This window comes from Amblyomma mixtum, chromosome 3 (assembly GCF_055824585.1).
Source record: "Amblyomma mixtum isolate Tamu chromosome 3, ASM5582458v1, whole genome shotgun sequence".
NCBI lineage: Eukaryota > Metazoa > Arthropoda > Arachnida > Ixodida > Ixodidae > Amblyomma > Amblyomma mixtum.
In genome coordinates, this window is record NC_143014.1 from 270,394,322 (window position 1) to 270,418,980 (window position 24,659).

The 24,659-nt window shown below is 47.7% G+C and overlaps 1 protein-coding gene and 1 pseudogene across 3 annotated transcripts in view; one reads left to right on the plus strand and one right to left on the minus strand.

The window, feature by feature from the left end:
* The window catches only part of LOC149354717 (uncharacterized), a 371,296-nt gene that overhangs the window by 162,288 nt on the left and 184,349 nt on the right, over window positions 1-24,659 (minus strand). The window lies entirely within an intron of this gene.
* LOC149354724 (uncharacterized) overlaps window positions 13,663-24,659 on the plus strand; it is a 45,779-nt pseudogene continuing 34,782 nt past the window's right edge.

The following is a 24,659-nucleotide window of genomic DNA, read 5'->3' on the forward strand; positions in this document are numbered from 1 at the left end:
GAGTCGGATTGTTCTTTTTTTTCAGATTGTACAAAGCTCCGATATCAGTCTATTGGCCGCAACACGAGCGAGAGACAAATTCGGAGACAAACACAGGGCATGATCGTCGCTGAGATTCTTAAATGTACTTTTGTAGGGATGGGACACAAGACAGTCTCTTTCCCGTCTCTTTCCCTCTGCCTTTGAGAGCGGTTCGGTCTTGTTGATGGCTCGTATACTGCCCGTCCATTACTGGAACTGCCATGGCGGATAAGTCCAAGCGGCCGGCAGCAACGGCGAACTGTTTTCCGACATCCTTATCGAAGTGGCTGAAAACGTTTGGCGCTGCAAGCGGGACAGAAGTTTCCAAACAGCTTCGATCTTGTGCATTTCCTACTAGAACATAGCCCGTGACTTCTCGCCTCGACACTACACGTGAACTCTTTCACAAGCTGTTGATAACGGGCGCGAAATCCAAGGAATTTGCGGAGACCCTTTCTGTTTGTAGGCTGCGGAAATCACGCCAACACACGACCACATTTCTAGCGCTGACAACTGTGTGAAGCCCGGTAGGCTTCACGATGCGAGGAATGTCTCATTGTGGGAGGAAAACTCTCTTTGTGGGAGGAAATAGCCGCTGCGCCGCGGTGATCTTGCACGATGGAACAAAACACTGTGGTTGCAATTCGAGAAAGGGAGGCCGTGTCTCTCTTGGTTAAGGCAGAAGGTACGTCCCCATCCTCCTCCTCCTCCTACGCTGCGCGTTATGTTAAGTATCGATATCGATGAGTTAAGTATCGTCTTCCGATCCCATCGTAGGCCGTACTTGGTACGGAGGAGCCCTGGCTGTGGACGGCGGAGAATCGCATAGGGCACCCTCCCCGTCGTCGGCGGCCATAGCGGCCTACTGGCCATCGCTGTCGGCACGGGCAGCTATCTCCGCGGCGCGCGGGGGAGGCTGCGGGTGGCGGAGAGTCAGCGCTGAATGGGCGGCCGCACGGCTTGCTCGCTGGATATGATGGCCATGCATCAGGGGCTGCTACAGCGACGCATCTATTGTGGCGCTCTGGGAACGCGTGCACATCACCGTTAGCCGGGGATTCGTGCCGTGAGTTTCAGTCGGGAGCTCCATACTCGTGCCCATAGGGACACTAGGTGCCACGCCCGGGCTGCTCGTCAAGATGTGCTAATAATTCAAGAATGAAGAGAGGAGAAGGGCGTCTGATAGAACCAAAGGAAACGGGTTCTCTAAGCGCATTAAGAAACGCCTTTCACTTTAACGGCCGAAGGGGAACCATGGACATGAGTAGACCTCCTGTCATGAGAACATGCTCTTGGGCGAAATATTAACGCTTGACATGGACAGAAGATAGAGCATAGTCCTTCTGTTTTAGCACAATGAACCACTTCTCGCAATCCAAGAGCCTATAGCGTTCATAGCGTTCGCCGGCGAAGAGAGTCCAATTTTCTGTGAGCAGCAAAAATATTCCTGCTGGAGACGGACCACCATTTTGCGGGCAATTCTCCAGTGATTGATACTATTGACATCACAGCGGTTCTGTTCTGTCCATATCATATGAGTTCAATGTTCGCAGTGCTGGCAGATCGTTTTCTTAAAGGGACAATAGAGTGATACATTAATGGTTCTTGACAGGTCAGTTTCGAGGTCCCTTAAAGGAGACCTCGCATTCTTTGATGCCGGGCGCTTTTTTGTATTCAGCTGTTTCTTTGAAAAGGATGGTCTCTGAAAAAAAGAGGGGGGGGGGGGGGAGGGATGGCCTTTAAGAACGTTTCCTTCTCAGAGCGCATAACGACGGCGGGTTCTCCCGATTATGAGCCGTGAGGTGGCTGCGTAATAGTTTCTTTTTAATATTCTGGTACTCGAGATAAACACTGTAGCATCAAGCCGACGGGTACTCACAAGTATGTGCCGGAGCCTCCAAACATTTCTCAGCATTGCACAGCAACAGCGGTCACCTGACTTACGTACATGCCTGCATAAACGACGTTTGGAAGTAAGGAAAGCGGAGCACGAGACGCCTTCTTTTTTATGCCTTTATTTTCTACGAGACATCTTGGCACCTCTATTTCGATGTTCCGTAAATGCAGTGGAAGGGTTCATTAATTCATACGTAGGGCCCTTCCTTTTTACATAACGACGGTTCTAAACCCAGTTATTGCTCGCCGAACAGATTTTCTAAAAACGGGTTGAACTCGATTTCTACCCGAAAATATGCCCTCTAGAGAACGCAAGTACTCTTTATTTTAGAAGGGTGTTTTCGAACAGCTGTTTAATCTGAAGATTCTGTAACCCTTGTTATTCATGAAATGGCTTGATAAGTGGGTAAGTTTGAAATGTCCGCCTCAGAACCGACACACAAAAACGCGGGTTCTGACTAGACGTCTTATTGCCATCACAGTATGAAACGCTACAGACGCTAACCGGTTCTTGTTCTCCCGCGTATAAAAGAGTCGCTCCGATGTTCAATGCAAGTCTTCGCAGTGCACAAAGGAAGGCAGGTCTTGCACGGACGTGGAATGACTGTGCCGGTGTTAATTTGCGAGACTAAACAATCGTAATAAATGATAAAAATATATGGTTGTTTTAAGGAGTTAAACGTCCCAAAGCAACTCAGGCTATGAGAGACGCCGGTAATTTCGACCACCTGGGGTTCTTTAACGCGCACTGAAATCGCACAGCACACAGGGATCTAGAATATCGCATACATAGAAATTTGGCCAACGCGGCCGGCATCGAACCCGCGTCTTTCCGGTCAATAGCTGAGCGCCATAACCACTGAGCGACCGCGGCGGCGAGGAAAATAAATTCTCTCTAAGGTAGTTCTTTAGTGCAACCGGTCGTTTCGCTATCATTTATAAAAATGACGTAAAATACAGCGTTCTCTGTTCCGAAGATAAACGAGCGCCCATAGAATGCAAGAAATGGCCGAAAAATCCGAATTATGCAACATTTATTTCCGAATAACCCGATTTCTACTTACATTCAAGCTTAAAAAATATCGCACAATTCTTACCCACCACATTCCGCAAATAAAACCCGAAAAGGAAGTGCCGTATTCACAAGGTGAAAAACATAGACGTATGTACTGCGAAAGGCCGACGTTTTCATGACTTATGGCCGAAATGTCAGCGGGAAAATTTATTGGCTGATGACCACGTTCACTAAACTAGAAAGTCAGTTTACGGAGTATTAAATAATATTCCGATCAAAAGGCCTTGTCAGCGAGTGCTCTGAGAATTAATTATGAATCTGCTATGACGGAAAGATATGCGCAGAAAATAAAATGGGCCAAACTTTGCCAATGGCGGTGCCAGTCGACAGGATTTAAGGTCGTTGGTCACGGGACCTCTTTCAGAGCGCCTGGCATATTCGGCTTGGCAGTGGAGTTCACATCCGATCGGCGGCACTGGGTGAAAGGGACAAAGCATTAAGATCGATTCGTGTCCCAATCTAGGAATGATGCCGTATTCACCGATTAAAAAGATTCGATAGGCCAGAAAACTACATACGCGAGTGACATGTGGTAGCGTCGCAGACCAATTTCGGTGACTGCATATGGTTGTGTGCATTCTTCGCTGTACCGCCGCGCTGGCTGAGTGGTTACGGCGCTCGGCTGCTGGCCCGAAAAACGCGGGTACGATCCGGGCCGGAGCGGTTGAATGTTGATGAAGGCGAAGTTCTAGAGGCCCGTGTGCTATGCCATGTGAGTGCACATTAGGAACCCCAGGTGGTCGAAATTTCCGGAGCCCTTCACAACGGCGTCCCTCATAGGCTGAGTTTCGTTGGGGCGTTAAACCCCAGTAAACCAAACCAAACCAAATCCAAACCTAACCAAACGATTTTTCGCTGGTCACGATCGGTTCATAGCTTTCACATGTAATATTTCGGCCAGATGGAGTATCAAGGAAACAGGACCAAAGAAGCGTGGCGAGTGATGCCGACACACCGGAGTGCGGATGCGTCGCTTGCTTTTGATAAAGTGAGGCCGCCATGTGCAGTAACTTAAGCAGCGCGAGCCCTCAGATGCATTGATGAAGAGCTGGCATCGTTTGTTTGAGGCTTAAGCCGTGCCTTTGTCGATCGGCGCGGTGAATCAGCGACCTTTGGAAGGGCTGCGATGTCCCTATTCTTTTCTGCCCTCAAATGTGTTGTAAAGGCTGCAAGTTTTTATGATGAAAAGGAATGGCATTTCTAGGCCAGCACGAGGCGCTGCCGGCTAGCAAATCCGTCCAACCACCCCGCGGTCAACCAAATGTGCACGAAACACGAAGGGAATGTTTACGACGCAGATCGGTGGGCTTCTTTGCGACACGCATGATGACGAAGCCGAGTAGAAACAACATCCAGAAGAGAAATCGTCATATGTGAATAAGCAGCAAATATGATGCCGCGCGACAGCTTCAGGCAAAGAAAGGATGCTCGTTGAAAAAGTGAAAAATTGGACAGATTGCCGCGGCAGTGTATTGCAATTCTGTCTGAGATATTTCACTAGTTCGCACAACTGCTCACATAGAAGGCCTCACATCTGTGGTGCGGTGGCAGCCCCACGCAAGGCCAGTCCGCTGTTAAGGCGAAAGCTTTTTATGGCTCATGAGTGGCGTGGACAGAATCTGTCAAGCTTTCATCAATCCATAGCCAATCCACAATCCAGTCATGAGCCATTCACAAGGCAATTCATATTGCAATCCATAATTCAAGATTCCAAACACGATCCACAATCCAATCCATAATCTAAAAATCACGAACTGTCAGTGAAGAAAAAATAAGAAAAAGAAATTTCGGCCCATGCGGGAGTCGACAGCGTTGATTCGATAGCGATGATGAGTAAATGCCCACAAATGCGGAACTGCTCATTCTCAAACTTTACATTCATACGTCCCTGGAAGTGCCCACACCACTTCTTCCGCAGTGGTGCTGCGGTTGAGGGATGCGCCACTGCCCTGCGATAGCAGGCGCTGCCACCGGTGGGTCTTGTGCGACCGATGTTACTCTTCCTGAACAACCTCTCGCAATGAATCATTAATGTAAAAGCAACCTGCCACGGTGGTGATTTTGCTCACAACCCCGTGCTGACAACTGTGCGCCATCCTATTTTTTGATCACAACGCCGACGCCAGATTTCCTTGGTAACGGGGCCGTCGGTCGGGCTGAGTAGTCATTATTTGGCCTGCTACTGTGTTCTCGGGAAGGGGGAGAGGTGAAGGAATAGGGTCTTCATGGGTGACGATGTGGGTGGAAGAGAGATGCGGACATTATACTAGCACACCCGGAGAGCGCCTAATCACAACTGCGAGTCGAGACCCGCGTTGAGACAACGTTTTAAAGCGCAAAGGAATTCTACCAGCTGCTTTGTTCGTTCCCGGAGGCAGTTCCCTACCACCCTCTGTATATAACTCCCAGCAGCCGTTGAAGGCCCTGTGATTAAGGGTCAAAGATCGTGCTGCTGCTTTTCTCTGATGGGTGCGCTTTAGGAGCATGCACGCATGAGCGAATTTCCCGATGAAAGATAATGTGACATCGTGCGACCCCTGCCGGACAATACCTGGAACCGGTTAATATGCTGTACTGAACCATGTGTAGTACAACACTATGAACACATAGTTCAAATTCAAATTCAAATTTTATTTTGCCACCATGGTACAGATGATGGCGGGGACCCGTAGTAAAAGCTGCCGTTTGACAGCTTGACAAGGCCACGGGCCCCCACTTTGACAGCAATGCAGTGGTTTTTTTTTTTCACACACACGAAAAAAAAAGAAAATACAGGAAATACAGATAACAAAGGAAAAAATACATATAGCAGAGCTGTTATCAGGTTACAGTAGTCAGCATAAAATCAACAGCATTGTCCTGGCTGGAAAGAAAACTTACAATGATGGTGAAAGAAAGAAGAAATAGGTAAACAAATCACAGAAAAAAAAGGTTAGGTGTAGTGTAAAAAATACTCGAACAGTTTGTGGCGTGTTGTGTTTTGGAGATCAATATCGTTTTGTGCGAATTTGTTAAGAAGTCGTGGTAGTTTATTTTCTAATGTTTGATTACCATAGAAAGTTCTGTATGTTTTAGTTAACTCGCTGCTTAGATGTTACGCAGTATAAACTTGTATATCTAGCTACGGGTACCAAATTTACGTCTCTTTTGTCACGAGACAGCAGTACAATGTGTATAGATCGAACTATAAACTCATACATTTAACTCGCGCGCCGCCGCGGTGGCTCAGCGGTTATGGTGCTCGGCTGCTGACCCGAAAGACGCGGGTTCGATCCGGGCCGCGGCGGCTGGAATTTCTTTGGAGGAGAAATTCTAGAGGCCCGTGTACTGTGCGATGTCAGTGCACGTTAAAGAACCCCAGGTGGTCGAAATTTCCGGAGCCCTCCACTACGGCGTCTCTCATAGCCTTAGTCGCTTTGGGACGTTAAACCCCATAAACCAAACCAAACCATTTAACTCGCTCACTAGAGGTTACATCGTTTATATTTGTATATCTAGCTACTGGTGCAAATTCACGTCTGTTTTGCCACGAGACAACGGTGTAATTGTCGTTTCTTTTTTTTCAGAAATGTCCCGATACCCTCGAAAACTGATAGCTGAGAAGTACTTGAAGCTGGGCTTGTTGGTGCTTATTCGTGAAAGACATGAAAGCGCAAAACGGCAACACGGACGAGTAAGAGAACAGGTCGAGCGCTGCTCCTGAACAGTGTCGTCCTGTTCCCTTACTCGTCCGTGTTGCCGTTTTGCTCTCTCATGTCTTTGACGAACTGATAGCTGGTCTGGCGGGAGTGCGTCCGCTCGCCTAACAGCAGCTACACGAATCCTGCACGTGACGTCAGCCGGAGAACACGCTATGGTGCGCTATCTGTACTGCATGACGCACAATTCCATGTTGACACTGATATGTAAATATATCTTAAAGCTGTTATATTTGTCACTATTAAAAAAAATGGCAGTGGTTTAGGTCAGCTATTCCAGGATACACGTAGGAAGAGCTACAGTTTCCCCTTGGTTACGCTTATTAGACAGTTTTAGCTGAGCGTTTTTACGGCCTGCGGAGAGGAGCGGACGAGCGCAGACGCCACTGCGCATGCGCACGTCGCTGGGCCGGCCAGCGTTTTTACGGAGCGAAGCTTACGCCCGCTGGGAAGCCCTCTCCAGCGGAGCGATAGGGAGCGCGCGAGCGTGTATGGGTATTCAAGACGGCAGCCTCTTTTGTACATCTAAAACACAACACTTACCAAATAATTAACTAAAAACCCAGAATCTACCTTTACTAAACAGTTTCAGCTCAATCTACCTTTACTAAGCCGTTTCAGCTGAATATTAGGAGGCTTAATTGATATTCTTTTCACTCTAACTCGAATTCTGACCGATAGGTGGAGCAGCAGAGGAAGAGTCTCTACCAAGGTCAATTGAAATAGGTCGCGTAGCCGGAGCTTGAATGCGGTCCAGAACCAAGTGCTAGCGACATCAAATTAGTGGAACTAAAGCGCCAAAATGAAATGAGTGGACAGACACGCCTAGAAAAGGAAAATAATTGGGACATATTTTGTGTTTCAAAAGCATTAAAAACAATGGCAGTGATTCCTTTTTAAAATGTTTTAGTTGTGTGTATTTTGTTAGAAATAATAGCGCTTGCTTTGTAAAAATTTTTATGACAGCGTTCGCTCAGAGCAGCGGCAATGACAGCGGGACGATGCCAAGGTTGACGGTGCTCTGATGTCACACCCTTGTCATATCTTTTGACCATTCTGCTTGCTTTTGTTTGAAACTCGATTCTGCTAGCCCTACTTTTTCCTCGTTGCTTGTTGCTCGAGTTCTTGGTGTGCATCGTTCGTGTACAGTTTCCGCTTTTCCCTTTTGCATCGCTTCTGTGTAGTTTCGTTCGGTTGGGTGCTTTTGTGTGGGTGTTTGTGGTTTGTGGGGGTGTGTGGGTTTTGTGTGGGTGGGTGTTTTTGTGTCACTAATCAGATTCTAGTGTACTTTGGCTTTCAACTCGTTAAATCATCACTTTTATTAAAAAGATTGCATCACTGTCCTTTTCTGTGTAAACACAACTCAACACAATTCTACCACAGCCCATTGCTTCCAAACTTGGGTGCTCAGAAACAGCACCCAAGCAAGAAGTCATTACATATAAAACTAATGTGGCAGTAACATAAATAACTGTGCATGCTGCCACATTACAACCCTGACATTCAGCGCGACACCTGAGGCGAGTACGAAGGAAAAAGGCACAACGAGAACTGACTACCTAAAAATAGCGTTGGTGGTTGGCACTCGTCGTGTCTTCTTTCTTCGTTCTCGTGTCGGGTGTCGCACTGAAGCGTCGCGGCGTTCAGCAGTTTATTTTTCCCGCCAAGCTGCACGTGACGCTGACGTCACGAATATGACGTCACTAAAACACGTGACTTTGACGTCGAGTTTTTGTTTTAATTATGAGGTCACTTTTTAGTTGTCCACGCATTTCGAAGACTGCGCTGGCTGCGCACCACAAGCCGCCATGTTTTGAACGTATGGGCTTCTATGCAGCCTACGCTACCATAGTACATCTACCTTGGGCGCTCCGCCCGGCTAAAACTCTTTTTCTCGCGCGCCTCTCCGCTGGTGTATCCGCTCGCCCGCTGCGCCCCGCTGGCCGTAAGAACGCTCAGCTAAAACTGTCTATTGTTACAAATATAATGTTAAGCATTGAAGAAGTGTTTAGTGAAACACATTGTTTACTCAATTGTTTTGACAGCGTTTTAAATTAGCACGGAATTTTGTCTCAATGCTGCGTACACAGTATTTAGACTGGTTGGGTTCTCATGCGCCGCGCACATGCTGCTCTTCTCCGGTTGCCGCGCATGCGCATTCACGCGCGTCGCCGGCGGGCGTAGTCGGGCCGGCGCGGCTCCTCGCGCGGCGGCGGCGAACTTGTACGTCATTGGCCGCGCACCTGCTGCTCCTCTCTGGTTTCGCGCATGCGCACTATCGGCCTCCCAGGCTCACGGCAAAATGCTCTACTGGGAAGGGTAGGTAGCTCTCGCTACAAAAGTACTGTTCTTGAGTCCTCACAGTTCAGTTCACAGTTCATTTCCTGTTGGCCATGCACTGCGATTTGTCACACTCACGCCTATGCTCTTTGGACGCAGCCGCTTAGTTAGCAAAGGGTCCTTGCCAGCAGCGGTTTATTGGGGCTAAGTGCGGTCGATGTATGAGCCTAACCTGGAAAATTATTCCCATACCAAGTAGAACTCGATCCCATCCAACAGCCCCTGTCATTTAATCCCAGCGATCGTTAAGAGTCCGCATCACTACGGCCACCTCTTACCTTCAGTCTTTTCTGAGGGAAAATTCATCCAAAATATACTTGTCTCTAGAACTATTCCACCTCTACTATCTGCCCTTGCCTGCCTTCCTTCTTTCCTGTATTCCTGTCATCGTCGCAGTATGACTTGTCGACGAGTTACTACCATGCATGCATATACAAAGACTCCTCCTGCAAGAATGCGTACTAGCAGGAGCCGAATTTCTGCGCCCGATAACGTGAGAGTCTCAATGACTGAAGAAGCGCTCTGCACCTACATTCGACTACAATAGCATCGCTAACGCCAACAGATCGCGAACCTCTCCTGGGACCCACAGGAAGTTGAAGGAGCTGTGGTTGGTTTGGTATACGGGGGTTAACGTGCCAAAACGACTCAGGCTATGAGGGACACCGTAGTGAACGCCTCTGGAAATTTCGACCACCCGGGCTTCTTTAACGTGCACTGACATCACACAGTAATCGGGCCTCAGGAGTTTAGCCGCCATCGAAATTCGACCGCCGCAGCCGGGATTCGGGATCGATCCCACGTCTTTCGCGTTAGCAGCGAAGTGCCATAACCCCTGAGCTAGCGCGGCGGCTAACCACAAGAACATTTTTAGAACGCTGTTGTACTACACAGGTGATTTATTACGAGGCATGAACGCTCGAAATTATGAGCGCAACAAATGGCTCGAACACTGAACACGCGCGGTGCTGTTGAACAGGCTTGAATACAAAACAAAGTGGAAGCATGCAGTTTTCGCCCTGGACGGTACCGCACGAAAACGGCATGAAAATTGAGAGCTTTCCAGGTGAAGGTGGCTACGGTCCCGCATATCGATTACAGAGACGATAAAATGGGACGTAGAAAAAATTATAATAGCGTTTACCCTCAAGGTACGACTAGTGATGACCACTACAACTAATTCGCGAAAGGATTAAAACAACGAGGACGAAACGCAGGCCGCTTTGGCGAATGATTTATGCTATAGGACGCTTAAAATAAGCGCTTTTTGGTGCGACACATGTGAGGCCATGTATGTAGGTTTGTGGCTGTTGTCACCACTAAGGTTGTCACGTTTTCGCGCAGCACGTTACGAAACTTTTTCCTCTGAGTCTTGCATCTTTTTTTTTACTTCCACTGAAATCGACCTTATAAGCACAAAGAGCCGTAATAGCCTATGAATGAATGGGCGGACTCATGAATAGGGTAAGTGTACTGAGCATCGCGGTCGGGGTTAGGGCCTGCGGTCCCAGTCAGGTTCAAAGTTAGCCTTTTCCGGAGGGCGGAGACCAGGGTAGAGTTGCCGCACCCTCGAGCCGGCCCAGATTTGTAAAAATGAGTATAGTTCTGAAAACGACAAGAACGACAATTACGCGAAAGCACTGTAAAAGATTCTTGGCCGATCCCCCAGTGTGGAGATTTGCCATCTATTCAAAGGCTAACAACAACAGCAACAATTAGCTGTCGGCTCGGGAGAAGTCTTTTTTTTTTCTCCAAGTCTTCGTACATTGAGGGGCCTGCGGACGCGAAGACGAGGACACAGACGACAAAGATAAACATCTAGGTTAAGGCTGGTAGCGCTGTAAAATTATGCGCCTTTCGTACTTCGCTCATCCCGATATGACCAAGGAGGTGGTCAACTTACGGATATATAGTTTCAAACAGCCACTTTTCGTAGGACTTCTAAAAAACCCCACTTAAAGCGCAGCCGAATTTGCACCCGAAATGTCTTCGATTACAATACTTCAGGCGTCCATACATGCCAGTACGACCGAGGACCTTACCGTGCTCCCCTAAATAACGCACTTAAAATGCCTCCCAGTCACTTTGTGTTTTAAAGGACGGAACCTTTATTGTTTGAGCAGCAAACAGCGCTGTAGTTGGTAGATATAGTCGGCAGAGTAAGTGAAATGGGCCTAGCGTTAGAAGTGTGCACCATCCTCTCCGAGCGCTACAGTGATTCTCGACTCCAAATTGCGTGCTTACGTCCCTCGCGGACACGTCACACACTGCATGCATCAGTGCAAGGAAAAGGCTGACTTGACTCTCTCTAGGTGCGGCCTCCTCGTGTCAGCTGCGCAAGGAAGGCCCGTTGCCAGCACATCAAATATAATAACACGCTTGCCCTTCCACCCATATACCCATGGAGAATGGGAAGTAAACTGAAAAAGACTGCCACGGTGAGTCGTAGTTCAGGATGTGCTGCAGTTGTTGAAACATGACGCGCTTTATGGTATCAGAGAAATGGAGGGATCACCTTTTGGCATGCCGAATATTGCTTATGTGCGGCATACCTATCTTATCTCCTGCTTTCTTACGCAAGAAACATTTTTAGAGAGAGAGAGAGAGAAAGAGAAACTTTTAATCAGCAGAGAATTATTCGCAGAAGCCGGGTGGTCGGGGCCCCTAACCCTGGGCTCCGCTGGGGGCAGCTGTCTTGCGGACTAGCTGCAGGATACAGGCTTGTTGGTCCAGGCTGTCACTAATAACGGCCTCATACCACTGCTCGTGTGGTGGGTGGGGGCCTCTTAACGTTTTGCCCTGTTTCTCCTGGAATTCCCAATATGAATGGTAGAGAGTGAGGCTTGATCCGCGCCAAGGACAGTAACTAGTGTCTCGAAAGGACTGACGTTTGGGCGAATTAGTATGCCATTTACGAGAACAGCGCGAGAAGACAAGGACTGAGGGAAGACGCACAAAGACAGGCGCTGTGTGTGTGTGTCTTCCTTAAGTCGTTGCCTTTTCGCGCCGTTCTTGAAATTTGTGTATCGTGTGGGTCTGATCTTGTGCAAAATGTGAGACTTGGAGATGTTTTTGTTTGTATTCTCCTGCCAGGCAGTGGTATCCGAGGAGGACATTGTTTCTGTCGCGGTGAGAAATGTCTTCTTTCTAGCCTAAGGTGTTATATTCTACGGTCCTAAGAGGGGCTTGTGGAGGGTTAGGAATCCGCCCGGTTTGTGAGAGCTCGCGCCATATGATTCGCTACCACGTTTCCAGCTAGGTCTTCGTGACCAAGTGTCCATGTTATTTTGTGTGATTGTGAGAGTGTACTTAACAGTGTGCTCACCCCTCCGTGATGTTTTCCAGCAAAGTAGTCCCATCAGGCTTGTTGGGAGTCCGTCACTATGTGCGATACTTCCCCTGTTATCTTGAGTCGTGATGACCAGTGATTCGGCTTCTGCAGGGTCTTTGTCATAGATTGAGGCCCTCAGGATTGGCCTCTTCTGGTTGTCGATCGCAGCAACCGCGAACTTTCTTGGCTCGGCGTAAGGCCTCGATGTTCACGTATGCCGCTTCTGGTAGCTTTGATAGTTTATCTGGCAGTGCTTTGGCTCTGGCTCTTTTTGTACCCTTCTGCCGTTCGTGGTACATGTGCCTGAGTATTGGGTTTGCACATATAATCCCTCTTGAAGGTATCGGAATTTGGCACTTTCTCTCAATAGTTCGTACTGCCTGCTATAGCCCTAGTCTTGTCAGGACATCCGTACCCGCTTGTGTTGTGGTTAGGCGTTTTTTTTACCCTCTAGAACCGCCTCCCTGAGTTCCTCGAAGGTGTTGTGTACTTCAATTGCCCAAAGACGTTCTGTTGATGTCGTTGATGGGAGGTTTAGGGCAGCTTTGTAGGCTCCCCTTATGATGTTATCAGCGGGACGTAAGTAATACTGCTTAAGACTAGGGCTTGCACTAGGCGGAACGTGCCTTCCTATCTCATCGCTTTACACTCTCATCACTTTACACATCCAGGTTACACTTATAATCATTCTTGATATTTGGTTGACCGTAGCCTTGAGAGGTTTGACTGTATTATCCGCTCTCAGATTGCTCTGTAACCACAGCGCCAATACTCTGATCTTCTCTCTTTCCTGAATTTTTTCGTTTCCTATGTGCAGCTCAATCTCTCCCGGGGACTTGTAATTTTTCCTGCGTTGTCTGATCAGTTCGGATTTCTCCGGGGAGCATTGAAGACCGCTCTCATTGGCAAATTCTCCAACCGTAGCTGTAGCTTCTTCTCCGCCAAGGATCCCTGTGTAGCTGATATGCTGATGTCGTCTGCGTAGAAGGTGAAGCTGATATTTTCACTGGTTTGTCGAAACGTTGCAGGTATCTAGCAGCCCTGTTTATTTAACAGCGAAGTATTTTAGGACTGAAGAGGAAGTGGCGAAGGAAAAGAAGACCGAATTCCGGCACGCGCATTCCGGTTAAGCTCGTGCAGCGCTTCCAGAAGTGCGCAGAGACGTTCCCAGAACCTGACCACAGAAGGCGGCTATCTTGAGCTCGTCCCCGAGTGTCCTTGGCAGCGGCTGCCCTAAGATTCCCATGAGACACCGAGCTGGGACGCGTGGTGGGCTACCTGGGCCCCGAAGAGCTGTCCGCATGATTCGAGGAGGACCAGCTGCGGCAGCACTCGCCAGGCCTGCTTCTGCTGCTCAAGAGGCTCGCGTTCATCGGCGCCCGATGTGGACAGGTGAGCCCCACCTTTCATTCGTACGGGCGGCACTTCGCCGCGGTGAGCCTCCAGGTTATATCTATGGCAGCTTCAGCGCTGCTATTCCGACTTCTTAAATCAAGAAAAGGTCCTAGTGATCGTGTGTAATGTGTCATGGTAACTGAATTCGGCTTAATTCACGCACCTGCTATAGTGCTTGAGAAGCCGCAATAGCAGATTTGTGCCTCAAGCTCGGTATTTGCATTAATATTTCCGTGCCGGTGCCGAGAGCCTGTACCTCATGTAGTATGTGCTATGATTTAAAACGAGCATATCGCTCCATTCATATGTCATGCATACGACTATTTGCTTATATGTGTGGTGTAAACTATTTGGTAGTGGTGCTTCCGCTACATTTCAATCCCTCCTTTACTCCCGGTAAATATGCGATCCTTTATGTGGGATGGGTTTCCAGTACGCATTACAGTTGCAAATTACCCGGATCGAACTATTCGCATTGGGAATAGCCAACGACGTATATAGTTCTTTGTGGCGACCATGGGGAATTTATAATTCTTATTCGTGCGAGTTCCATCACTTTGTGGCTAAACGACTAACCAAAATGGGTTAAAACAATGTCGTTTGGCATAATTTCTCAGTATGATTGTGATAATCTGCCGATTTAGTGGCGGGATGTTTCATGATTGTTTTCTCTCCCCTCCGTTACTTAACTTAAGTAAGATTTTTTTTATAGCCTACGCTACGAGCAGCTACGCTCTTAAATTATAAATGTACTATCGGCAGCAAAAGTTCAGGGGTCGCTAGTTTGCGGAACAAATTTACAATAACGTAGTGCAGTCGCCTGAAATTTGTCACGAGGGGACGTACGTGCTCTATTGGCTGATAACAATACCACGCGACTGGGTCGCGAGGCAGAGCTACAATTTTTTTCCCTGAGAACACGCGTCCCGTAAACTTTTGCTGTCGAAAGTACTTGGAGTCTCAGGTTTGACGAAGTCTTGTTTGGTCGGGTAGGAGGGTCATTATTAGTACCAAAGGAGGAAAACGCCGACCAAAGGTTTGGGTCAAGAAATGTAGACGTTTCGGCTTCCATACCGAAACTTTGTTGTTTCAATAATCGTCCGAGGCATCTAGCATAAGCAGGCGGCAGATTGCCATCGCTGCGATTAAACGTCTGTTCCTTCGTCTGTATCAGCACAGACTCGAGATACTGGCGTGAAAGCCCGTTCCTCTCCTTGGCGATGACGGAAGCCTCTTCTCAGCAGGTATCAAGTTTACTGGAACCGGCTTTCTTGTTTTCGACGTCCTTCATGTGTTCCTTCGAGCAAGTTTTTATGGTTTGGTTTGGTTTATGGGGTTTTAACGTCCCAAAGCGGCTAAGGCTATGAGAGACGCCGTAGTGGAGCGCTTCGGAAATTTCGACCACCTGGGGTTCTTTAACGTGCACTGACATCGCACAGTACACGGGCCTCTAGAATTTCTCCTCCAAAGAAATTCTAGCCGCCGCGGCCGGGATCGAACCCGCGTCTTTTGGGTCAGCAGCCGAGCACCATAATCGCTGAGCCACCGCGGCGGCGAGCAACTTTTTATGTTTTCTGTGAAGCGAAGTTTTCAGAGGACATGGCTTCCGTACGGAAGCCGAAACATTTGCATTTTTTGACCCGAGCCTTTGGTCTGTGTTTTCCTTCTTTTGGTTCTAATAATGACCGAAAGTACTTGCGCATTTGCGTTCAACCTACAGGGAAGATGTAGACTTTCATATAAGCGAATACCATGAAGACTCATCGCTGAATCCCTGTCATGCTATTTTTATCCACTTAAATGCGCAATTTTTTTAAGTATAGCCGTACTTTCGAGAGCCACGCTGAACATGAGTCACGCACGCAAAGCATTTGGGTTGCTTGTCTCTGGTTTTGTGAGAGGAGTTCATACTGGGTCTATTACTATGCGCCTTGATAATCCTCCTGCTCCTTATAGAGTGACATGTAATGTGACTTAAATAAGCGTGAAATAACTTTATTCCGGTAATTAATGTGTACACTGTCACTGAACTCTTAGAGCTGTGTAGAATACCGGTCAAAATATTGCGAAGCGCGCTTCGGGTTAAAACGTTATGCCCGCCGTACCCAGCGAAAATTACGATATAATTGTTGCATACATTTACACATGCTGATGATGAGCACATGTATGAATCTAAGAAACCATCATACCTTTTTTACGGAACGCGTGAGAAAGTTTCGAACGCCCAAGCGTGCTGCGTAATATTTCGGCAGCACCAGTGCATTCTGGAAGACAGCACGTGCTTGTTAGCAATGTCTTATTTCTTACGTGTTGCTGGTAAAAAAAGAATGCCAGCTAAAGAAATGCAAGAGTCAGGTTCTGTTTTGGGGACTCTATTGTAGATGGGGACGAAATATGCTTTAGCAGACGTGCACTACTTTACCTTTAACTAAACGGATTTTAATTTTTGCTTTGGCTCCGAAGTTGCAGCAGGGGAGAAACCACTGCGTATATCAAGTTTTCTTCATTTTTCGTAAGTGCCGGGGCTGCGGGAAACAATACACGCGAATATCCTTTGCCCCAGGACAAAGCCGAGCTGCACCCTGCGGTGATGTTTCCCAACGTGCTCGCGAGCGTGGGCTGTACGCACAACGCCCCTCGCACCCCCGAGCAGCGCCTTTCGCTCGCGTGTCTCTCCTGCCATGCCCAGTTGAGCGAGGAAAAGAGTGGTGAGTACATTCACAACCAGGCTTTGCATTTTGTAACGATTAATTTCGCTCTGCATTTATCTGGTCCCCTCTCGTTAGTCGCTGGTCCCAGTGACATATGCCGTGTTATAAGGCGTCACACTGGTCGTGGCAGAAAGACGTCCACAATAATATTATTTGCACAGACGCTTTCCGTGGTCATGTCGTAGTCGCGGTCCCGCGCTGACGCCGACGAATGACTGAGAGCGACGACCGGTTTGACGCGACTGAGGAGCGTTATCGGCGCTATTCCCGTGTCGGTAGAGAAACTGTGCAGTAGCTGTCGGACGAAACTGCGGTCTCTGTAGCACAGCTCTGTTGGATCAGGCGGAGCCCCGACCAGAGCAGCTGTTTGTGTCTGGTCATCTTCCCCACCCGCTGCTGCTTTCATAACGTCAGGCGTCATGGCCAAGTGAACCGAAAACTAGGGCATGCATGTCGACATGGCATTGAGCAGCCTAAACCTGGCATTACCAGGAGCGTTTAAGGTTCGTTCTGGGAATCAAAAGACCGTTCGGCAGCATGCTTGCAAGAGCCTTGAATAGGTTTTAGCCGCAAAATACAGACAGACACATAGGTAGGTAACAGGACGAAGCGCTTCGCCCTGTTAGCTACCTATGTGTCTGTCTGTTTTTTGCGCGTGAAACCTATTCAAATATGAACCAAAAGCAACTAGCCCAGCAGCAAGTGCTCTTAGAGCCTTGATTACTTTCACTGTCTAATACGCTGAACACGATGACTGCTGCTTCAGTACAAAGTGTTGCAACTTCCTCGCATCATATGCAATATTTATGAAAATTAAGCGCGGTAACAAGAGACGGTACTTGCCCTCCGGACTGCAACAACGTACTGTGTCGTGCAGCGGAAAGTGGTGGATGAAAAGGCAATATAACTGCTGTGGTCTGTACTGACAGAGGGGGGTATGTGGCAGGGTTTCAATGCCTGATCGACTCAGCTTTCAACGCAGGGAATACAACGAACAGTCAGGTTCTAAAGTTTCCAACGGTCTTATCAACTACCGCAATGTTCTGCACTCCACCTACCAGTAAAGGAAACAGTAAAAAAATCCTAAGTATTTCGTACAAAGAGCAAGCACATATACCGCGATGCTAGCTGAACGAACATGGTTTATGCTTCAATTGTTTCAGGAAGCGTTAATTGGAAAAAGCCGTCCTTAAAACGAGGCGTCCGCAATGTGGAGTTTCAGTATTATGTAACAGGGGCTTCCACTCCGAGGTCCATATTTTGTACACTGCACTGGAATTTAGCGCGATTTCACAGATAACGGCGGGGACGCACTTCACCAACGTCGTATAGCACTCCACGCAGTGAGGCCAACCTGCATGAGGCTGAAAAACCCAAATTCACACCTCATACATTCAGCCACTCCGAATATGTAGGGTGTGCCTGTACTGCGTGGATGCTAGGGGACCGAACATATTCGGCGCATTTTGAAAACTGTGGTAGATCATGTACAATCGCGGACAAATTCTTCCTCCATCTGTGCGACTTCGACATGCCTGTTTTTCTGGTGTGGTTTGCCATTCATCTCATTCAGCAGAAAGCACAACCAAAGGCAGTAACTTAGTTTCCATCAATCTGCCGACCTGACTGCTGAAGCTACCCTGGAGCAGGTGTACGCAAGACTTCACTAAGGAAACAGAAGGAAGCGACGGTCTTTTTATATTCTTTCAGGTTCGTGTGGCAATAGAATAGTTCGAGGTCGAGGTAGATACATTCAACAGACTGTATCTGATGTGAAGGTAATGTTAATACAATAAACGCTGTAAGTTCTTAAGGTCTGCTCATTGTTAAGCGAGAGTGAGTGCCTTCCGATGATGTTTAAAAACGGATTAAAGTTCTTTCGCGCATTCAAAGTGCATTATATTAGGATCCTCCTTGAAAACAGTCCAATATGTGGCTATCCATAGTTAAAGTTGAACTTTGTCACAGTCAAAACAGCAACCAGCACAACGAGATCACGATCAGTATTCGCTCGGAAGGTATTTTGTAGTACAGGGTCCACACAAGATCCAGTACAAGAACTCTTGCGCTGAACAAGGACCTAATGATCCAACTGAACGAAGGTTGCGACGAAAGTAGATGGGACTGACTGAAAGGTGATGAAAAACCACGAACGAAGTTTACGGGATGCCCTGAATGACTTCAGGAACCGACGCAGAGGCCACGATGCACCTGCCGAGAACTCCCGATATGCGAAATAGAATATGAACTCAGCAGAGACGTGTGTAATTGTACATAAACAGAATAAGAACTCACTGTGGTATCTAGAATTACTGACTATTCAGACGACAGCGAATGGGGTCAATCGCAATGACGGAAATTTCCCTGCAATCCACGCAAGATGCCTGGGTTCGTTCATGCACCGTATATAAAAAGCGAGCTACTACGCTTCGGCTCATTGCGAACAAACCAAAACGTTTTTTCATCACTGTACTTTCGGTCGGCGCTATGTCTACGTCATGTCCTGTCGCGATGGAAAGAAACTTATTTTAGCTCTTTTACCTAGATTGTAAGCAAGAAACGTTAAAATCATCCTGGAATACTGGAGGACACTAGCATCTTTTTGCTGTCCCCGAAGTCAAAGCGTGACAAAAGAAATGGAAACGGTGGAGTGCCAAGGCTCAGCTTTGTTCGCATTTCTTTTCATTGTCCCTGTACCATCCCGATCAGACGGGATTCCGTTAGAACCTTGAGTTCAACTAAACGAAGGTTGTGTTAGGCAAAATTCTAGAACGGTCATAAAGTGTCCGAGGTCAATACGATGAGAAATCAACTCACACATCAACGTGCCATACTGTAGAATTATCTGATTTAAAGTTATAAAAACAATAGCAAAAATTGCCAAATTGTACCATCTAGGCTCACACCTTCAAGAATATTCTTGGGGGGTTTGTGTGTGTGCGTGAAGCCCGCTCTTTTTTTATTATAAACATGCTCCGCATAATCACATTCAGAAATGCGCTAATAAAGCGTGTTGGGTCATTTATCATACAAAGCTCTACCCTGCACCATTAGCGTTGTTGTTATAGAGCCTAACACCTGCGGTCTTTTAGATTGTAATATCAGCGTCCAATAAGGTCCAAACGCTTCTTCGTTCTCAAAAATGGAGGAGGACAGCAGCCTACTATCGAATAGTAAGAGTTTTTATTTCTTTTGAGCAATGCAAATGCGGGTCTGGTGTTTAGGTGGTGCTCCTCATGTCCACCTAAACAGCGCGGAAAGTTTTCTCACGAGAGAAGTCTGATATTACAGCGAATTTTTATTCGCATCCAAGCATATCGCTTTGGCGAGTTAAGGACGGCGCTTTATGGGTGGATAGCGAATGTTTATGCTATATAATTCAAAAAAATATAATTTTGCGCGAAATGCGCACGATGCATGATTGGGAAAAGTATAACATCTCAAAGTAGGCTCGCTACTAAAATCATCTACAACCTGACGGTTGGCTTACAACCTGAAGGTTGTAAGCCCTTTTTCCTTGGCATCAACTGTGCATCAGTTTTATCTGCGAACCGCACTTTCGATGCGATCTGAAAAGTTCCGCTGGACTCGAGGACGCTGGCCCTCGTTAATATGACCGCGAAAGCTTTGCAAACGAAATTATCTATAACATGCGAGCAGATCGACAATGTTCTCACACTAGGCTGGAAAATGCCACACGTGGTTGCTCTTAACCTCGCAGTTCCTGTGGAGAGCCTCGCGAGCATATCTCCATCCCAGCGGTCTCCCGTTTCAAGTGCCCCCTAGCCGACGATCACCACGTCGACTGCAGCGACGAGGGCGCCGAAGGCGGCGCCTTGGGTGGGCTCATGCTCGGTCCCGACCAATGGCTTCCAGCGTGGCCGCGCTAGGCGCCACCGACTAGCAGCAGCCGCCGCCGCAGGGGGCTACCGACCTCGCCAACGGTAAGCATTGTCGTCGATACGCATATGGCAGCTCGTTAAGTACTAAACAAAAAGGGCTAACTGCGTTCAAAATTTGCGCTTTTGAGTGAAATTTTTCTAGGTCAAAGAGCTCTGAGCCTGTGGGGGGCCCCTTTCTGTAAAGGATGCGGTTTTGCGTCTGACGCTGTAGTCAAGGTAACGCCGTTGAATGATTGCCTGGCTTCTGGGTCATACAGTGTGGCTCGCTTTGCACCGTCAGCCTGCCAGAGCTCGCGATAGTGACGAGAAGTCTCATCCTCTCTATTGTGATGCATAGGACCTCTAAGCGGGGCTCTCCAGCCTTCCTGGAGGTCCGCGAGTTAGAAGCAAAGCCCTTGGGCTGTATATTTTTGACAAAGGCTGTACGGGTACCACCAGTTAGTGTCATCTTCATCGTCATATTCAGCCCAGTTGCAGCCATTGCAGCAGGAGAACCTCGCAGGAGAATCGGTGATTGGGAGCCTTAGTGCTCGCGCAGTGATAAATAATGCGGCCGCTTACGCACCTTAAGAGGGCAGTGCTGTAGCGATGTGTTCTAGATCCAATGCGCACGGATGTAAGCTGATGAAGACGACGACATCCAAAGCACAGTGTGTGAGAGATTGCAAGGGAGTTAAACAAGTGGAATGTCCGACTGCCGCGATGGAGTAGTACAGCATCGGATCGAACTCCTTGAGCTCATTATTTTGGACGAAGGCTGCACATACACAGAAATACTGTATATATAATACGGATGATTTAGCATAGATTTAGAGTGCGAATTAGGTGCACATCGGTTCTGGTATTGATTTGAGGAATGGTTTTCAAAGGTCAAGCAAGCTTCAGTCAAAGATCGGAGAAATTGGTGGGTGGGAAACTAAAAAAGTTAACTTCAAGCCATTAGCTTGGGCTTAGATCACGTCAGCGCCACTATTGGCTGAAAAGTTCTCTTCCATCACTAAAATTTTTAATATACAATTTCAGGCCTTTTAACAAATAAAGTTCACCCGGAATTCTACATATTTCCAGTTGAATTGCTTCGCTTGCGAGTCAGAACGATACTTTGTTTTTCCAGCCCTCAGGAAGCGCACCACTGTCTTACAGTAACAGCTAAGTCGTACCTTGGCTATGCAATGCTGGACGGGGCATCTAGGGTGTAGCTTCAACTGTGTATAAGAAATGCATCCGCAGGTCGTGTCCGGGACACTACGCTCTGTGCGGCCACAGTATGCACGTGGGCCGACAGCGTGTGCTCGGCTGAGCGGCGGCTGCCATCGGAGGTCGGTGGCTGCGTGATCGGATGCGGCCCGATGCCCACTGCGCCAGGAGCGCGGATTTCGGCGAGGGGAGCATGGGGACCTCCTCGAGAGGCTGCTCGGCGCTGTACTTGGAGAGCCTGTGGCGAGTGTGGGCTGCGGTGGTTTCCAGCGAGACCCTGTGCTGGACGCCGTGCTCCGGCCTGCGCTCGCAAGGACTACTCGGCGTTCCTCGGCAGCAGCTCGCCCAGGGGGGGACTCAATGTGACAACGCGATTTTTATTTTGTTATTTCTTGTTTATAAAGGGACGTGATAGTTTCAAGCAGCGCCTTCGTGGTTTGTGGCCCTATTTAGAGTTTCGCTCTTTATGCCTTGTGCTTGAGCATGCGCTTTATTGCCTTACTGCTTCAACGCACTGTTCTTCCAAACGAGATTGAAGCCCTGCTATCGAGAAGCATTTTTACAGCTGAATGTGAGTGAAGGATGACAGGGACGCATACCTGCTCAGCGAATGCGTTTCTTCCGCAACGCAAAGCGAGAACCCTCTCCTATCTTAATGGGAAGCAGCTCATATCAGCCGCATAATTTGAAGAATGTGCAGCCCCGTTGGCTCGATGTTGATTGAAGAAATCTCTTTTATGACCAAGAAGTCCTACCAATTAAGCTACAATCGGGTTAGCGGGCTTGTGCCAAGCACGCACAGTGGCGGAAGTTTGCGTCTTCGCTCACTGTATTGTACCTGATGTCATCGTGTACAACAGACGCAGGCAAGCGAATTCGATATTACGTGCCCATGATCAAACTGCAAAGTGAAAAGGCCGATATACCACCTTGAGTGGGGCGTGCATGACTGCTGTGCTCTCTCTTCTGGCGCCATTGCTTTCACATCTTTATGGAGGCATGCAGTGTCATCCCTTCAATGGCGAAAGTTTAAAACATCTTTCTACTCTTTGTAGCAACGTAATATATGCCCCAATACACCCCCACTCGTATAATTTTAAGATACGGGCGAGGAAGCGCGTCACCGAAACCTGCTGTGATGACACTTAAAAATTGTTCTAACTCAGAACGAGGAAACCAAGTGAAAAAAATGACAAGCGTTGCGGCTGCTCCATTTTAAACATTGTTATGCTAATTCAATCTTTCATGTAACACGAACAAAGTTCTTCAGGCTAGGCACTGTGCCGTTGTGGTGACATGCACACAGGAATAAAGCAATGCCCCATAGAAGAAGCGTGAACATTTCCACCTCTCCACACGACCGACGTCACACGGGTCGTCTGCGCCTCCGTTGCGGCTGGAGCGTGAACGGATATTGCAAACGAATATATTCCCGGTAGGTGATTTCTCGCAAGCTAAGAATTACATCAACCACTAGTTTTATCTTGAAATGCGAAAGAAAGCAGAACATCGCTCTCACGGATGCTTTTTGCGGCTTATCATAAAAGAAATAGCAGCCATGCTCATGACTCGCCAGTAATAAAAGCTTTTTTTGAAACTCATTTCTTTTTGGGACGCTGAACAACACTAAGTGACTGAACGAGAAGGAATGATGTCGTATCAATCGAATTACCGTTAAGGACCCAAAGTGAGTAAAAACATTCTTGGTGGTGAGATTGCAGCTTGACATCAACAAAGAAGGAACAGTAATGTATGCAATACGGGGTTGACTTAGAACTGACAATTTAATAGTTAATTGAAATAACCACTCGTATAAGTAAACGCCAGCATCTTTCACACGAAGAGGAAAAACAAGGAAAAGAAAACCACGAACTACCCACCATGATCTCCTGCACTTGCAATAGCGCGACGTCACCGACAAGACGAGCTTGAGCATTAATCCGAAAGAGAAATATGGCGCTATAACAAAAATGCGCTGAGAAAATGTGCGTTAGCACTGGGCCATTTGTGCAATAAAGTAAGCAAGTTAGTTTTTCTGCGCACAAGCAGTCGAAATGGAATGCTCTATAGTAGCTTTTATTATGCATGTTTTCAGTAATATCAAGCAAGTGTTTTCACTAAATAGCTGGAGTAAGTACTTGGCCTACCTGTTCATACAAACCCACAGTTGACTGCATCTGTTATAATGTTCATTCGCATCGACCTCGTCCAATATGCACTCACGAACTCTACCTTTCTGGGCCCCTTAGTGCAAAATATTAATTTAAGAATCGGTTCATGCATGTCTCCTCAATTAAAACACAGCACAGCGACATGGCACATAACTGAACGTCCCGCCTCTTGATTCAGAAGGTAAGCAAATAATCAAAAAGGACATGTACGTACATAAAGGCTATCCAAATAGCTAGACGCATGCGAAATAGAAGAGATTAGAAGCAGGTAGAAGCATTTTTCTAGACCAGCAAGGGAATTATGGGCCTGTTTCACCAGAAGCACTAATTCATATGATAGCAACAAAGAACGTTTTGATATTGACACTGTGAATGCCGTTTTTGCAGGCATGCGTGTCGCGAAGGGCGTCCACAACGCAAGCACACAAGATAAAAGAGGCATCCGCTTCTTATATTCTAAACAAATTTCTCACTGCTAAACATTAGCATCGTCAGCGAGAATTATCGCAGCAACGAGCTTGTGTATATGTTTGTCACAGAGGAGCGCGAAATTATGCTCGCGAGTTTCGCATATCCAAACGAAGCACAGGGCACGAGCGTCTAGCTGAGTGAATGGGCGAACACAGCCGACGGCGCTCCGTCACGTTGTATCGTTGAAAAATATCCTAGAGTAGTTTCAAAGCCGCAAACGCCGGAGAACGTACAGGCGGCCAAATCATTAGCTGGCGTGCACGACAGCTGCTTTTTCTCCGCCTCTGTGCTTTACGGCGAGGCGAAGTTGCGGAGAGCTCAAAAGTAGGCACGGAATCAGTGAGCGTATGCTCAGATTTAATATTATGGCAAGTTTGCCCCGTCATAAGCCGCAGGAGCACGGGAAACGCGGCTGTCATGCACGCCAGCTAAATATTTGGCCGGCTGTACA